Below are 18,632 nucleotides of genomic sequence, written 5' to 3'. Positions count from 1 at the left end.
TTAAATCCTTCTCCTTTCTCCCTCTCTCCCCTGGTCAAGTCGGCCTTCAGCTCTTGGCATGAAATTCTTTCCAACTGCAACTCAATTCTTGCAGTTTTCCTGACTGGTAGCTTGCCCCAGTATTTGGCATTTATGAATGCTCAGCAGGATTCAATTTGAATTTCAAAAGTAATCATCATCTCGTGCTCTCACGTCCCCATGGTGAAGTTGGGCTTGAGTTTTTTTTTTTAAAAACCTGTTGTATCTAAGAGCGTGTGTTTCAGACGTTGGCCAGAGCCTATTGAGGTGCGAGATTACACTTAGAAATGGAGACGTGTCCCTTTTAACCTTAAATCGCAACAGGTGTTTACCTGGCAAGCTTCCAGTTTCTTTAGGCTTGCACATGTTTCAAAAAAGTTGAATTAAAATTAATGGGGCGGGATCTAGCGGCTGTTAACGCCGGCGGGAAAAACGAGGGGTGCGGTCACGGGGAAATCCCGTTGGCAACGGCGAGGTCGGCCTTTGGCGCCGAAAAACACACGGCGGGGTGGTCGGTAAATCCCACCCAATGACTGGACACTTTGTGCTCTTGCAGATGAGATATTAAACCGCGTGCCCCCCCCCCCCCCCCCCCACCCCCACCTCTCTCAAGGTGTGAATAAAAGATCCCACCATACTCTTTCAAGGTACAGTTACCTATCCCCAATTTCCTGGGCTATTTTCCTTTGACACTCCGCCGAGAAATTATCCGGTACGTCCCCTTCAACAAGTGACAACAGTGACCACACTTCCAAGTATATTTAACTGGCCGTCAAACATTTTGGGATGTCCTGAAGTCACGGAAGGGGCAGGGGCTTATACAAATGGGTTATCGTGGCTGCCATCTGATTCCACAAGGAAACGTCAGCAGTTACGCCAAGGCCGCAACGTCTTTTTAAAAAAATGTTTATTCAAATTTTTCCAACAAAATGTTTTAACAAACAAGCCCCCCCCCATAACAAAAAGAAGAAAAAACACAAACACCACAATCAAAAATAATAAACTACTTATACATTGGGTTTCTCCCGCATATATTAACCCCCCCCATATGACATTCAAGAGTACCCTTGGGGAAACCCCCCCCACCTGCCCAAATACCCCCCCGAAAGAGACACCCCCCTCCCCCCCCAGGTTGCTGCTGCTGCTGACCTCCTCCTAACGCTCCGTGAGATAGTCTAGGAACGGTTGCCACCGCCTGGAGAACCCCTGCGCAGACCCTCTCAAGGCAAACTTTATCCTCTCCAGCTTAATTAACTCTGCCATGTCATTTATCCAGGCTTCCACACTGGGGGGCTTTGCGTCCTTCCATAATAACAAGATCCTCCGCCGGGCTACCAGGGACGCAAAGGCCAGGATACCGGCTTCTTTCGCCTCCTGCACTCCCGGCTCGTCCGTTACCCCAAATAATGCCAACCCCCAACTCGGCTTGACCTGGACTTTCACCACCTTGGACATAATCCTCGCAAGACCCCTCCAGAACCCCTCCAGTGCCGGGCACGACCAGAACATGTGGACATGATTTGCCGGACTCCCGAGCACTTCCCACACCTGTCCTCCACCCCAAAGAACCTACTCATCCTCGCCCTGTCATATGGGCTAGGGTCTGGCAGATGGAATACAATGTTGACAAATGTGAGGTTATCCATTTTGGTAGGAATAACAGCAAAAGGGATTATTATTTAAATGAGAAAATATTAAAACATGCTGCTGTGCAGAGAGACCTGGGTGTGCTAGTGCATGAGTCGCAAAAAGTTGGTTTACAGGTGCAACAGGTGATTAAGAAGGCAAATGGAATTTTGTCCTTCATTGCTAGAGGGATGGAGTTTAAGACTAGGGAGGTTATGCTGCAATTGTATAAGGTGTTAGTGAGGCCACACCTGGAGTATTGTGTTCAGTTTTGGTCTCCTTACTTGAGAAAGGACGTACTGGCACTGGAGGGTGTGCAGAGGAGATTCACTAGGTTAATCCCAGAGCTGAAGGGGTTGGATTACGAGGAGAGGTAGAGTAGACTGGGACTGTACTTGTTGGAATTTAGAAGGATGAGAGGGATCTTATAGAAACATATAAGATTATGAAGGGAATAGATAGGATAGATGCGGGCAGGTTGTTTCCATTGGTGGGTGAAAGCAGAACTAGGGGGGATAGCCTCAAAATAAGGGGAAGTAGATTTAGGACTGAGTTTAGGAGGAACTTCTTCACCCAAAGGGTTGTGAATCTATGGAATTCCTTGCCCAGTGAAGCAGTAGAGGCTCCTTCATGAAATGTTTTTAAGATAAAGAGAGATAGTTTTTTGAAGAATAAAGGGATTAAGGGTTATGGTGTTCGGGCCAGAAAGTGGAGCTGAGTCCACAAAAGATCAGCCATGATCTCATTGAATGGTGGAGCAGGCTCGAGGGGCCAGATGGCCTACTCCTGCTCCTAGTTCTTATCTTCTTATGTTCTTATGATCATAGAATCATAGAATTTACAGTGCAGAAGAAGACCATTCAGCCCATCGAGTCTGCACCGGCCTTGGATAGAGCACCCTACCTCCCACACCTCCTCCCTATCTCCGTAACCCCACCTAATCTTTTTTTGGACACTAAGGGGCAATTTAGCATCGCCAATCCACCTAACCTGCGCATCTTTGGACTGTGGGAGGAAACCGGAGCACCTGGAGGAAACCCACGCAGACACAGGGAGAAGGTGAAGACTCTGCACAGACAATGACCCAGCGGGGAATAGAACCTGGGACGTCGGAGCTGTGAAGCAACTGTGCCAACCACTGTGCTACCGTTCTGCCCCAATATCTGCCCCTGATATCTAGTATATCATCTTTGTATATATGAATGATCAGCCACTAGGTGGATTAAGAGTACATCTCACAACCCACACGGTGGTCCACATGCTCTCGGAGTGAGTTAGTAGAGAGGGTTGGGGATAGTTGTGTTTTTTAGGAGTGCTGTGCATGTAGTTATTTGATCCAATACTTAGCTTTTTCGGCATACTTAAGAATTCACGATTAATAGCGTAGTGTAAATAAATTGACTTTGATTAAGTACAAAGTCTGCATGTTCTTTGTAGCAACACTGCAATCTTAACAATATTAATTTAAACAAACAAAGGACATCACAACCACCACCGGTCGGTTCCCCTCCAGGTCACATGCCATCCCAGCTTGGAACCGAATCAGCCATTCCATCATCGTTACTGGGCCAAAATTCTGGAACTTTGTTGCCGGCAGCATCATGGGGTCACCTTCACCAGACGGACGGCGGTGGTTCAGGAAGAAGGCCCCCCACCACCATCTCCAGGGCAATTAGGAATGGGCATAAATGCTGATCTCGCCGGTGACACCCGCAACCCAAAAATTAATGTTTAATAAAACATGCGCCAAGGGTGCGAGAGGACCAGCTCACTATTATTTCACACTTGGAAGCTGGAGAGGATGACGTTCTTCCCCAGGGTTTCTCCCTGGAAAGGTTATATGGCTTATTTTCACACCAACACCCCTCAGCTTTTGCAGCTCTCCTGCATGGGAGTTGTAGCTATCGGGGATGGCCACTTTCAGCTTATAAAATGGACACTCGCAGAGCATACAGGGAATAATGGACAATGCAAAGCAACAAGCAGACACAGGGCCTGAATGTGTATTTAGAGGACAGACTGCAGACAGAACCAAAACTCTTGGCTGATTTGCACATTGATGGCCCATCTCCGATAAACAAAAGACTAGCGCTCAGGTAGCCGATACCGTCCCAGACATTCCGGCGCCACTACCCCAGCAAGAAGACACGCCCAGCCACAAGGCACCCGCCCCTTTATTGGCTCAGATCGATGGCGGTGATCGAGAAGCTGCCCAATTGATTGAGTCCAAGTTTAAGGCCCGCCTAAAAGCGCGTGAAGCCCCCCTGGGTATAAGAAGGAACCCCCGCCATATGTTCGCTCTCTTGGAATCGGCTCTCAACTGGAGAGACCCCTCCACCTGCACCACCAGAAGCAAGTAAGTTCAAGTTCAACGCTCGCTACCAGACCGACGACCATAGCTGGACTCCTGCTATCTCTTCGAACCCAACAGCCTCAGATCCGAACAACGGCCACTGTTCCTCTGACCTAAATGGGCACCCGGAGTTAAGTATAGTTGTTAGTGATAGACATAGTTTAGCCTGTAGTGTTATTGTGCATGAGTAAATCATACTGTGTGTAAATAAAGTACCATTGACTTTGAACTAACTAACTGGTGTATTGGCTCTTTGATCGATATTCGGGTTGAACCTTGTGGCGGTATCGAGAGATACCTGGCGACTCTGAAAGCATATTCATAATTAAGATTAAGAAAGGCGACCTTATTAACCGCCATATTTATAGCCGTAAAAGAGAGCAACAGAGGATCTGAGTCACAATTCACCCCGACGTGTACGAATGGCCAGAGTGTGGTCCGGTTTGAAAGTGACGGCCTCTGCAGTTAATGATCATCGCATCGTGCCAAAGTTGGAGAATCTAGAACCCGGGGTCACTGTTTAAAAATAAGGGGTCGCTCATTTTTCGACAGAGATGAGGAGACTTTATTTCCCTCGGCGGGTGGTGACTCTCTGAAACTCTCTTCCTCCAAAAGGGCAGGAGCGGGGAATGTGGAGAGAGCCCAAAAGTTGGAAACTTGCCAACGTAAAATCACATTGCCATTCTCCCAATGGCAGGTTAATGGTTTCTCTCTTTTTCATTTGCCATTTGCATTCTTTTGCTTCTCACAAATGCTACAGTCCAAAGATGTGCAGGTTGGGTAGAGTGGCCATGCCAAATTGCCCCTCAGAGTCCAAAGATGTGCAGGTTAGGTGGGGTTACAGGGATAGGGCAAGGGAGTGGGCCTAGGTCGAGTGCTCTTTCAGAGGGTCGGTGCAGCCTCAATGGGCCGAATGGCCTCCTTCTGCACTGTAGGGGTTCTCTGGAATTGTTATGAGAAAACAGTTGGCACCGGAATCCTGTCAGGCCTTTCAATCTTGTGTCACGGCAGAGGGAAGTCACCTTGGCGTCAAACCCGATTGATAAAAACTGACGTGTACAAGGCGACCCTCAGTTCACCAGAGGCTTTGAGGCGATTGTGACACTTCCACAGTGTTGCGATGCTCCTGATGCCCCGCGGGGCAGACCGGTTCCTGCCCTCTGTCGCCATGCCCAGCTGGTCTTCATGGACAGCACCGTGCTGTTGGACCCATGGGCCCGCCTGTGCCACCGAGTTGGATCAACACTGGGGCTGGGGAGTATGGGGGGGGGGGGGTCTCCTTCCTCACTGGTGCCACATACCAGTGTCTAGCTGGACAGCACTGTGCTGTGGGGCTCGTGTAGCCACTGCAACATAGGTCCAAAGTTTGACCAGTGAGTGGAGTGTGAGGTGAGGCTGGTGGTGGCCTGGCGAAGACAAGGGGAGTAAGGTGAGGGCTCACGGTGGCAGGCAGAGGGGTAAGGAGGTGGATGAAGAAGACGAACAAGGAAGGCAGGGGGAAAACCGAGGGGGAGGGAAGCTGGTCCCCGACAAGGCTGCATGAAATGCTCACAAACAATGGGATCAAAGGAAGACCTCATCGCTTACTGGAAGGGGTTGGATGAAGACTCCACCGGTTGGAGGTCCATGTGAAGCATCAGGGCCTCGCAGGTGACGGGCTAGGGTGAGGGTGATTGAATTGAGGAACACACTTCACCCAAAGGCTGCTAGCCTTTTCCCTCTGGGTTGCTGACACCCTCCACGGTCTGGTGAAGACAGGTGGGCAGAAGAGAGTGACATGAGTATGCTGGACTGGAATTTAAATATGGCGGCGGGACCTTTGAACCCGGCAGCTGAAGGCAGGTGGACGAATCAACGGTCAGCCCGTCAGGACATCGGAGGGGAACTCGACTGTGAGAGTCTGAAACGCAGAATCTGGGGCGGGGTCCCATTATTCTGGTCAGTGTGGCAAGCCCTGTTTGATCCACTTAGGCCCAAAATGGGAGAATTGCGCCCAGTGTCTTCGAATAGTTTTTAGGCACAGCTAGATAGATTTTTGATTGACAAGTGTGGCGGGGCGGGGGCGGTTGGGAGGGAGGGGTGGGTGTTAGTTTATCGAGGCAGGAATGCGGGATCATGACCTTATCGAATGACAGAGGCAGGCTCGAGGGGCCGAGTGGCCTACTATCCTGACCCTAATTCGTATGTCCGTGTAACAAGTTCATAGTTCTCAAAGGGGTCCCCAAAGGGGTTTACATAGATACATAGAACATACAGTGCAGAAGGAGGCCATTGGGCCCATCGAGTCTGCACCGACCCACTTAAGCCCTCACTTCCACCCTATCCCCATAACCCCTCCTAACCTTTTTTGGACACTAAGGACAATTTAGCATGGCCAATCCACCTAACCCGCGCGTCTTTGGACTGTGGAAGGAAACTGGAGCACCCGGAGGAAACCCACGCACACACGAGGAGAATGTGCAGACTCCACACAGACAGCGACCCAAGCCGGAATCGAACCTGGGAACCTGGCGCTGTGAGGCCACAGTGCTGGCCACGTGTGCTACCGTGCTGCCCCCAGGTTTAAACAAGAAGACTTTCATCAACGTTAAGAACAGCTTGAGAACAGAATAGTATTTGGCACTGGGTCAGCCTTAAAATAGACGGACAATTGTTATTCCTTTCTGAGGGAATGTCCGAATTATTTTATGGGCCAATCTGGAGAAGGTGCAAATATTTGCCCGTGGTTGCTCATTTGTTGATTCTGAATTCTTCGCCATTTCAATGCGTTCTCGACAAATGATCTCACCCCGATGCAGGCTGCCTCTCCGATTGCCAACTTGGGTTGGAGATATTCCTGGAGATTTTAAGACAGGACGGCTTGACTCGAACTGCACCCCCCAGCACACCCCCTAACCTTCTCTCCCCCCCCACCAAATCAGTGGGCTCACGTGTCTACCCTCATCGCGTCCAATGCCAATGAGACGTGGACAGCCAGTTACCCAATTGGTTGGTTCCTGCTTTTCAGCCCAATAACAATCTCATGCCAGCTCCTATGTTTCAATAACTACGAAACAAAAACATTGGAAGAAAATGAATAATTTCATGCCCTGATTAATTTATCCTGGGTTCCCAGCAATGTTCTTGGGATTAATTTTAATTGGGGAATCCAGGGCAATCCTGGAGGATTAGGAACTCTGCATTGTAGATTGTTTAAAGCTCATTGATTTAGAAAATACACACGCACTGATGCACACAGACACACACACATCCACACAGACACACACACATCCACACACGCACACACACACGCACAGAAACACACATATATATACACACACACATGCACACACATATACACACACACACACATATATACACACACATATACACAGACATATGCACTCTTACACATGTACACACACATACACACAAACATGCACACACACATACATATACACACACACACATATACACACACACACACACAGGCATGCACACATGCACACATTCCCGTAACAGCCTCCCCGAACAGGTGCCGGAATGTGGCGACTAGGGGCTTTTCACAGTAACTTCATTTGAAGCCTACTTGTGACAATAAGCGATTTTCATTTTTTTTTTTCACAGACACACAGACGCAGACACACACACATGCACACACAGGTGTACACATAAATGCACACACACATATAAACACACACACGCACAGGCACACATTTACATATATGCACACAGACACACACATACACGTACACATATACAGACACAGACACACATACGCACATACATGCACACACAGACACGCATGCACATACACACACAAACACGCAGACACACACATAGCCACACACACAAATGAACACACACAAGTGCTCACAGATGTGTACACATACAGACACACACATATAGACATGCACACACCCACAGACAGATGTGCACACACCCACGTACACACTCAGATGCACACGGAGACACACACCTCAGGTTAGCAGCGTGACAGCCTTTCTTTCTACTTTGCTAATCCTCACCAGAAAATTGTTTTTTTTTCTGACCAGGTTTCTGACACAAAGTCCTGACACTGCTGGTTCTAAACTTAACAATCATTAGCAGGCTGCAGAATATGTAGGTCATTCCATGCATGGTCACATCCGCGGAAACTGGTGTAGCTGAAGCTCAAAGCTCTGCTGTTAATCAAGTATATCAAGTGCTCTCCGTAAGATACTTTCATTTGTAAACCTAATAATGTCCCTTACAGTGTTCCTTAACTCAGACAAATACAGTGTGTTGAGTAACGCATTGACTTTATGTCAGTTTATTCTTATAATAAATGCTCGGGCTCCCCGCTGCTTCACATTCACATGGAAGCCTAATTCATTGTCTAGTCTCTTGCCAATTAGTGGATGATTCTTTTATCAAATCACCAGAGCTGATCAGAAAAACTCGCGAAGCAAGCAGTGAATCTTCCACAGACCCGTACTTTTCGGACAAGATCAAAGCCATCAGGAGGGAACGGCTTTTTGTAGAGATGGGGCTAAAATGCACTCAGCCAGGAATGAGGGGGTTGTACATTGGGCAGGATTGCATTGCCCCTCACTGTAAAATGTCCCAGTTGGCCTTCCCACCTGATGCGCGATCAATTACACTCAAGACGAAGTGATTTCATAACTGAAGGCTTTAATCGACTAGAACTTGTTCCCCAGCAGCCTCGGTACAGAAAGTGAAGGCTGCTGGGACGGCACCGTTTCTTATACTCCGCCTGTCAGGGCGGAGCTATGTAACAACAGCCAATGGTAAACTCCTGGGTTTAACCAACGGTCATCAGCCTCTTAGGTACCGCAATACCTGGTACTACCACACCACCCGCCCCAACTTCTGCACAAATACCAGGAGTGGTTGCGGTCCAGGGCGGCCCATCTACCTTCACCCCAATTAGGCCGTGTAAGTGACCATACATTGGCCACTTCAGAGCTGCTACCCACCCAGCCACACGTTTCTTTAGCCAGCAGAATGAGTTCAGGGACAAATGGAAGACCAGCTGATCACCTTGTTCTGGTTTGCAGCAGGAAAGGGATGGTGTGTGTGTGTGTGGGGGGGGGGGGGGAATTTGGGGCAGGCCGCTCTATCCACAGCCCTCCTATCCAAATCGCAGTGCAGCCCTCCCCCCAACTCCTATCAAGATCCGCCCTACTCCAGGTGCACCCTACACCCACTCCCCCCTCCCCCCACCAGTGTCTCCATCAAGATCGCCTCCCACACTGTCTGTGCGGAGTCTGCACGTTCTCCCCGTGAGTGCGTGGGTTTCCTCTGGGCGCTCCAGTTTCCTCCCACAGTCCGCAGATGTGCAGGTTAGGTGGGTTGGCCATGATAAATTGTCCCTTAGTGTCCAAAAAAAAGGTTAGGTGGGGTTACTGGGTTACGGGGATCGGGTGGAGGCATGGGCTTAAGTAGGGTGCTCTTTCCAAGAGCCGGTGCAGACTGGATGGGCCGAATGGCCTCTTACTGCACTGTAAATTCTATCTAGATCACCCATCTATCGGGTCCCGGTGGCCTCCAGCACACAGACTGGTGGGACTGCTTGTAGTCCCAGCAGTGGCCATTGCTCCCGGTGGCGCTGCTGGGATTACAGAGCTGACAGACAATTGGATTGGCCAAGTAGCACTCTGAGGGACAACCTTCTCCTGACTGAGGGGCGGGAAAACCTCGCCTCCCACCAGTTGAAGTTTCTCGGAACATTAAGGGGCAACGGGCAGCCAGTGTCGCTGGGAAACACTGCCATCCGCCAAACTCTGCTTGTTACTCTCCCCTTCCTGCCCCTTCCCTTCCTGCCGCTCTCTTCATGGCCATGCTTCACCCTCTGCTGATCGCCCCTCCGCTTCCTCTCTTTCCATGTCAGACTAAAGGGACATCCTTTAAAACAGAGATTAGGAGGAATTTCTTCAGCCAGAGGGTGTTGAATCTGTGGAACTCTTTGCCGTAGAAGGCTGTGGAGGCCAAATCACTGAGTGTCTTTAAGACAGAGATAGATAGGTTCTTGATTAATAAGGGGGATAGGGGTTTTGGGGAGAAGGCAGGAGAATGGGGATGAGAAAAATATCAGCCATGCTTGAACAGTGGAGCAGACTCGATGGGCCGAGTGGCCTAATTCTGCTCCTATGTCTTACGGTTCTTATATTATGACCAGCTTCATCTTTATACGGTATGAACCAGGCGAAACACGACTTGACTACAAACAAGGTGAAGGTTTGCTGTGGTGGATTCAACATTTACATGCAAAGATGTACAGTGACAGCTAACTCGACATATGAGACACAGTTTGCCCTGATAACATCAAAAACATTACAGGAACTGCCCTGACTATGATGTGCATATTTTATATAACCGCACAGGCAATGCTGCCCGCAGGGAAAAATAAGGTGTCTTCTTTTACAAAACAGGCTTGGCATTGATTGGCGCATCCCAGACGGGCGACTCTGTGGAGTTCAGAGTAAGCGTGCATGTGGGACAATTCAGATTTCATTTAAAGCTACAGTTTTCGTCTATCAAGGCGACAGGTCGGAGAAAAATGCTTGTATTTTTCTTGTGCGAGGGTACTCTTTGCACGGTCACCTTCGCTCGGTGAGCCCACTCTGACTCGGAACATTCCGGGAACCGTGCACAAAATGGAGCGAATTAAGCAAATTTCAGCCTGCCCCTGATAACCTTCGACTCCTTTGTTCGTCAAGAATCTACCTGCCTCTCCCTTAAAATTATCCCACGCCCCTGCTGGAGAGGTGGGTTCCAAAGACCCCCAACCCTTATAAAAATTCTCCCTCATCTGTGACTTATCATAGAATTAACAGAATTTACAGTGCAGAAGGAGCCAATTCGGCCCAGCGAGTCTGCACCAGCTCTTGGAAAGAGCACCCTCCCTACCCAAGGTCAACAACCCCACCCAACACTAAGGGCAATTTTGGACACAAAGGGCAATTTATCATGGCCAATCCACCTAACCTGCACATTTTTGGACTGTGGGAGGAAACCGGAGCACCCGGAGGCAACACACACACACACGGGGAGGATGTGCAGACTCCACACAGACAGTGACCCAAGCTGGAATCGAACCTGGGACCCTGGAGCTGTGAAGAAATTGGGCTATCCACAATGCTACCGTGCTGCCCTTTGGGTGACTGGGTGACACCTTAGTTTTAAATTGTGTCCATAGGATCATAAGACCACAAGACATAGGAGCAGAATTAGGCCACTCGGCCTATCGAGTCTGCTCCGCCATTCAATCATGGCTGATATTTTCTCATCCCCATTCTCCTGCCTTCTCCCCATAACCCCGATCCCCTTATTAATCAAGAGCCTATCTATCTCTGTCTTAAAGATACTCAGTGATTTGGCCTCCACAGCCTTCTGCGGCAAAGAGTTCCACAGATTCACCATCCTCTGGCCGAAGACATTTCTCCTCATCTCTGTTTTAAAGGATCGTCCCTTTAATCTGAGATGGTGTCCTCTGGTTCTAGTTTTTCCTACAAGTGGAAACACCCTCTCCACGTCCACTCTATCCAGGCCTCGCAGTATCCTGTAAGTTCTAGTTCCCTCTAGTTCTAGAATCTCCCACAAGGGGAAGCATCCTCTCTGCCTATCGTGTCCCCTCAGGGTCCAATATGTTTCAAGAAGACCACCTTACGATCTTCAAAACTCCAATGGATACAGCCTGTTCATGCTTTCCTCGGACGGTACATTATTATTGGTGCCGTCCTCCCGTTGCAGCATTATATCAATGACCTGTCTCTTTGTGTGAATGGTTCGGGTGACATTAAAGATTCCGTAGCACTAGTCAAGGAGAAGGGTGTTCTCCTTAATGTCTTGCCAAGCCTTCCACCCTCAACTGAAATCGGCTAGAACTGATTATCGTGAGTCAGCCATTGGATCACCTTTCGTGCGATTGTGGTGTGCGCACACCAGAGGATACACGTGCCTGTATAATCATTCCAAAAAGCCAGGTATTGCTCGTGAGTCTCTTGGCAGGTGTTTCAGCCAAGCATGACAAGGTGCTATATAAATGCACTGACTTGCGCTTGTTAAATTAACGCTGTCGCGGCCGTGACAAACCCCGGTTCTTTTCACTACCATTTGGAACCTGCCTTCCAGAAGCAGCCAGTGAGACTCTGCCTGGGAGGAGAAGAAAAAACGAGCGACAAAAGAGAAGGAAATGACAGAAAACGGGTGGAGCAAAGGCAGCGTGGTTAAATTTGTATTGGCCCGGCAGAGAGCTGACACAGACACGATGGGCTGAGCGGCCTCACTCTCTGCTGTATTATTGTATGAAGCACGATTTAACGGGAATAAAACAGAGCCCCGTTTTTGGCACGTTTAGCGGGCTCCAGGCACCAGTAACGACTCCGTTATCAAACGGGACGATTTATTTTTGGCTTCGATGATGAATGCCCCGGCGAGGCCGCACCTACCTCATTTTTAGATGCCATTTTTAAATGCTGCCCAAATCCCTTGACTCCCCCCCCCCCCCCCCCCCCCCCGGCACCCCCCCGCCACCCCACCACCCCCCCTGTCCTGGATGTGCAGGGCGTACCCAGGCCCGATCCCTAGCATGGGCAAATTAGCCCCCAGCATCTTGCCACTGCCAGGATTCCTGTGTGGCTTTGCCAAGGTGCAAGGCTGGCAGTGCCAAGGTGCCTGGGTGGCAGCGGGAGTGCCAGCATACCACCCTGCCCAGAACATAACCGTCCAGGGGCCTCCGATGGCCTGGGAGATCCCTCCCAGGTGCCGTTATGCCCGGTCCTCATTGATATGGACCAGTGCTAAACCATGGCGAAGACTCCCAGGCGCGGGCGCTGGTTCCCGGGCCTCTGGAGCATCGGCCGCCGACATATTTATGTGAGCCTAACTGCTCACTGAAATACCCAAATCTGGATCTCGCAGGTCACAACGTCTCACAAAATCTCGTCTGATCTCGCGAGGCGTTCCGAGCGCCGAAAAAGTCGCGATTTAATGGCCTCATCGCGTCACTGAGTCAGGTGCCACGAGGCCCTTCGAGCACGTCCATCGATGAATAAAATGGTTAGAACACAAAAGGAGGCCATTGAGCCTTTCGTGGCCATGCTGGCCCACTGCCAGAGTTACACTGTGAGTCACCCTTCCCGAATTGCAGGTCGAATGCTCAAAACATTTTACGCACCCGGTGTGTTGTTTGTGAGTGAATCTTTGAAGCTTGGCTGCAGTAAACATGGTCAACACGGAGCTCCCAATGACTGGTGAACAAACACAGCTCTTGGGCCTGTCGAACAGGAAGCCACCAGCTGAAAATTCCACCGAGTTCTCTGATCACATCACACTTTACCTTTCTGTTTCCGGGGTAGAGAGAGGAAAATGCTGTGACTAGGGTTCCCCAAATCAGATGATCATCAAGGACTCACACTGGGAAAATTATGGGAATTAATCGCAATTAAAGGGCAGTTTTTGACTCGGCAGTGAGGGGCTCCACCTTTGCCTCTTTGGGGACTGGAGGTGGGAGGCTGCTGAAAATAGCGGCCTGAATGCCAGTTCCCTGGCTGTATCCCACCACCCGACCATTTCAGCAGAGGCAGGGCAGGGGCAGGAGACAGGGCTATTAAAGCCAATTAAAAGAGGCTGACTGGGACATCAGGTGGCAAGGGTCAGTGTAGGCTGTCACTCTGAGGGACCAGCGCTTTCCAATGACTGCTCACCTCCCAGTTGCTCAATCTCTTCTCCCAAGACTACGGCCCATTGGATTCAGAGAGCTGCACCCCAGCGTCTAGTTGCTGGCACAGTTCCAGCTCTCTAGCTGCTCAGGGTAGAACCCCACTACTCATGGGCTCCCCTTTTTGCCCCAACTGCCAGCTTCACCGAACTGGCAATGCTGCTGCTCCATTCAGCTTCCCTGGGCTGATATTCGCCCTGGGCTTCTCTTAAACCCAATCACTCCGGGGGCACGGAGTCAGTGATCGTCTGCTGCCTCCTCCAGCTGCTGACCCGTCCGAGCAGCCACTGATCACCATGGGCTGCCAATCCCTCAGCAGCACGGAGATAATGGCACGACAAAAGGCAGCACGGTAGCATTGTGGATAGCACAATTGCTTCACAGCTCCAAGGTCCCAGGTTCGATTCTAGCTTGGGCCACTGTCTGTGCGGAGTCTGCACATCCTCCCCGTGTCTGCGTGGGTTTCCTCCGGGTGCTCCGGTTTCCTCCCACAGTCCAAAGATGTGCAGGTTCGGTGGATTGGCCATGATAAATTGCCCTTAGTGTCCAAAATTGCCTTTAGTGTCGGGTGGGGTTACTGGGTTATGGGGATAGGGTGGAGGTGTTGACCTTGGGTAGGGTGCTCTTTCCAAGAGCCGGTGCAGACTCAATGGGCCGAATGGCCTCCTTCTGCACTGTAAATTCTATGAAAAGATCAGCCGTGATCCCATTGAATGGCGGAGCAGGCTCGAGGGGCCAGATGGCCTACTCCTGCTCCTAGTTCTTATGTACTTCAACTGCACGTCGTAGGCCCTCTGCTTCACCAGGCCCACACGGGCTGCTGTTCACTCTGCCCCAGGAGCCTAACTGTGTGACTGTTAATATCTCCCAATGACGGGGGTCCACCCTGTCCTTTAAAAAAAAATTTAGAGTACCCAATTCATTTTTTCCAATTAAGGGGCAATTTAGCGTGGCCAATCCACCTAGCCTGCACATCTTTGGGTTGTGGGGGTGAAACCCACGCAAACACAGGGAGAATGTGCAAACTTACAAAAACACAGACAAAAATCAAAGATATAGGGCGGGATTCTCCGAGCCCCCGCCGGGTCGGAGAATACCCGGGGGACGGCGTGAATCCCGCCCCGCCGCTCCGACGCCAGCTGCCGTATTCTCCGCCGCCGGTTTTCGGGCGGGGATCACGCCGCACCGGTTGGGGGCCGTTGGCAGCGCCCTCCCCCGGCAATTCTCCGGGCCCCGCCGGGCCGAGCGGCCGTCAGTTCCTGGCCAGTCCCGCCGGCGTGAAATGGACATGGTCCCACATGGCGGGAATTGGCTGGTAGGCCGTCTGCTGGAGTCCTCGGGGGGGGACTTGTGTGGGGGGGGGGGCACGGTGGCCTGGCCCGCGATCGGGGCTCACCGATCTGCGGGTGGGCCTGCGCCGTGGGGGCACTCCTTCCTTCCGCACCGGCCCCTGTCGGGCCCCACCATGGCCGGCGTGGAGAAGAAACCCCCTGCGCATGCACCAGAACACGCTGCCAGTTCTGCGCATGCGCAGGGGGCTTCTTCTCCTCCGGCGCTGGCCTAACTCCCGGAGGTGCGGAGGATTCCACAACTTCCCGGTGGCCCGACGCCGGAGTGGTTCGCGCCGTTCTTGGTTAAAACGAACAACGGTCGATTTCTGGGGCGATCTGTCTTTTGCTATTCAAGTTTAACATTCAGCCGTCAACTTTCACCTGGAAATTTGATAAGATACTTGAAGAGGGGACAATTTTCCAGGGCTGCCGGGGAAAGCGGGCGAAGGGGTAATCCATTGGGCAGCTGGACGAAAGGGCCAGCACTGGCAGTGTGGGCCAAGTGGCCTCATTCAAGCGGTGTGATCCAATGATGATAGGTTGAATATTTAAGGCACTTCACAAATGATGAAGTGTTTATTCATTAATCCGCTCATTGGGTTGAACTCAATATTAGGCAGATTTGTCATTAGCAGTTAGCTCGGAGTGGCAATTCTTTAATTTGCACTGTGCGGCACTCAGGCTGCATCGTGTTCTCTATGAAATCGCTAAAAGCTCATTGTGAATTATACAAACATCACTCGAGATGAGAGATGTTTCCCTGCTGATAGTTTTCATGTGCGAAGCACTCAATGTGGGGAGAGGGCCCAGTTCTGGATGGTGGCCGGCTGCCCAGTTGGATCCGAGAGTCAGGATGCCGACTCTATCTGGTATCTGTGAGACACAATGTAGAGCAGGCATGTGCCCACCGTGCCTCCCCGTTCCTGCATCGCCCATGCTCAGTATCAACAGGGCTCTGCACGGGCACATGCAGAATCATAAGAACTAGGAGCAGGAGTGGGCCATCCGGCCCCTCGAGCCTGCTCCGCCATTCAATGAGATCATGGCTGATCTTTTGTGGACTCAGCTCCACTTTCCCGCCCAAACACCACAACCCTTTATTCATTAATCATAGTACATCTACAGTGCGGAGGAGGCCATTCGGCCCACCGAGTCTGCACCGGCCCCCTGAAAGAGCACCCCACCCAGGCCCAACCCTCCGCCCCAACACCCCGTAAACCTTTGGACACCTGGGGCAATTAAAAATAATAATAATAATAACTTATTGTCACAAGTAGGCTTCAATGAAGTTACTGTGAAAAGCCCCTAGTCGCCACATTCCGGCGCCTGTTCGGGGTGGCCGGCGCCTGTTTGGGGAGGCCGGTACGGGAATTGAACCCACGCTGCTGCCACCTGTTTAGCCCACTGTCCTAAACCAGCCCCTTATCGTGGCCAGTCCACCTAACCTGCACATCTTTGGACTGTGGGAGGAAACCGGATCACTCGGGACGAAACCCACGCACACAACGGGAGAATGTGCAAATTCAACACACAGTGACCCGAGGCCGGAATTGAAACCAGGTCCCTGGCTCTGTGAGGCTGCAGTGCTAACCACTGTGCCACCCCACTGAACTACAGTGACTTTTGAAATGCCAGTTAAACTTCAATGTTGGAAGAGATCCAAGGGTAACATTTTTAAAAAGTTGAATATTACAGTCGGAAGGGATGAGGGGTCACACCTGCTAACGAGAGACCTGCGTTGGCTCCTTTCTGATTAAGGTAACTCATCATAAGCCACTCAGGATGTTGAGAGGCTACCAGCGGGCCGTTCCCTGGGATCAGGACCGCAGCGGTGATGATACCGTCTACTGTCAGCTGTCAGCCAGTTAGAGGTTGGCAATTCCGTTTGCTCAGCAGTGCCGCTGAGGAGGCAGAACTGTTGCCAGAATGACGTCTGGGTCAGGATCCAGAAACAATGGGCAGGATTCTCCTTTCCGGGGACTAAGACCCCATGCCGGCGGGAAAACCAGCGCCAACCACTCAGGTGTCAACAGCCCCCGAAAGGGCTAGGTGGACGCCGGAGAGGTGCGCGGAACTGTCGGCGTGTTTTGCCGCATGCGTGGGGGGGGGTTCTCTTCTCCGCGCCGGCCATGGCGGAGCCCTAGAGTGGCCGGCGCGGAAGGAAGGAGTGCCCCCACGGCACAGGCCCGCCCGCTGATCGATGGGTCCCGATCGCGGGCCAGGCCAGCATGGTCCCCCCCCCGCCCCCCGAGGACCGCCCCCGCCGACTTACCAGCCAGATCCCGCCGTGTGGGACCGTTCCCAGCCCCATGCCGGCGGGGATTGGCAAGAAACGGACGGCCGCTCGGCCCATTGGGGCCCGGAGACATGCCGGGGGGGGGGGGGGGGGGGGGGGGGGGGGGGCTGCTGCCAACGTGGCATGAACCCCGCCCAAAAGACGGCGCCAGAGAATACGGCAGCCAGCCTCGGGGCGGGATTTGCGCCGCCCCCTGGGAATTCTCCGACCGGCGGGGGGGCGGAGGATCCCACTGCATGTTGGCCACAGTTAAGCAATGGAAGGAGGAGAGGGGTTTTACGGGGGCCGGAATCGCAGGGTACGGGCATGAAGAGGGATGTGGGAACGTTAACAGTAAGGGCGGGACAGGGTGCCCCTCAGTGGGTTCTCTCTTCCTGGCACAGGGTAAGTGCCAGAGGAATGCTGTCCAAGAAGGGATATAGCGATAAACAAGGAAATTGCAGACCAGCAAGTCCCACGTATGTGTGTAGCCATCTGGGATGGCCACTTCCCTATTACAAAATGGACACTTTTCAAAGATTGCAGGGAAAATGGATAATGCGGAGAAGACAAGCAGGTTCAAAGCTTGTCTGTATATTGGAGCCGCAGCTCCCAGACAAGACCAAAACCGTAGGCCCATGAGCATACTAATGGCACATCTCCGGGAACAAAAGAGTAACATTTGAGTAACCGATATTAAGGCAGACACCCCGGCGCCAGAGGAGACCGAAACAAAGCAGGCCAACGGCCACCTAGGACACGCCCAGCCATCAGGGCACCCACCCCTTTATTGGATAAAATCAATAGGAACGATCGAAGGAGAGAATTAATTTCCACTTGGAAAGACAGGGGCTGATTAGGGATGGTCAGCATGGCTTTGTCAGAAGGAGGACATGCCTAACAAATTTGACAGAATTATTTGAAAAAGTGACTGAGTGTGTGGATGAAGGAAGTGCTGTGGATGTAGTTTATAAGGATTTTAGCAAAGCCTTAGACAAGGTCCCACATGGGAGACTGATTGAGAAGGTTGAAGCATATGAAATTCAAGGAAATTTGCCAAGATGGATCTGAAACTGACTTAGTAATAGGACACAGGGGCAGCACAATGGCGCAGTGGGTTAGCACGGCTGCCTCACGGCGCCGAGGTCCTAGGTTCGATCCCGGCTCTGGGTCACTGTCCGTGTGGAGTTTGCACATTCTCCCCGTGTTTGCGTGGGTTTCGCCCCCACAACCCAAAGATGTGCAGGCTAGGTGGATTGGCCACGCTGAATTGCCCCTGAATTGGAAAAAATGAATTGGGTCCTCTAAATTTTTATTATAAAAAAA

At 51.4% G+C, this 18,632-nt stretch overlaps 1 protein-coding gene across 6 annotated transcripts in view; it reads right to left on the bottom strand.

The window, feature by feature from the left end:
* nrxn3a (neurexin 3a) overlaps positions 1–18,632 on the bottom strand; it is a 2,368,971-nt gene that overhangs the window by 813,294 nt on the left and 1,537,045 nt on the right. The gene's annotated exons all lie outside the window — the stretch shown is intronic.

Source organism: Scyliorhinus torazame, chromosome 2 (assembly GCF_047496885.1).
Source record: "Scyliorhinus torazame isolate Kashiwa2021f chromosome 2, sScyTor2.1, whole genome shotgun sequence".
NCBI lineage: Eukaryota > Metazoa > Chordata > Chondrichthyes > Carcharhiniformes > Scyliorhinidae > Scyliorhinus > Scyliorhinus torazame.
The sequence above is the reverse complement of the archived record's forward strand: the minus strand, read 5'-3'. Positions and strand labels throughout refer to the sequence as shown.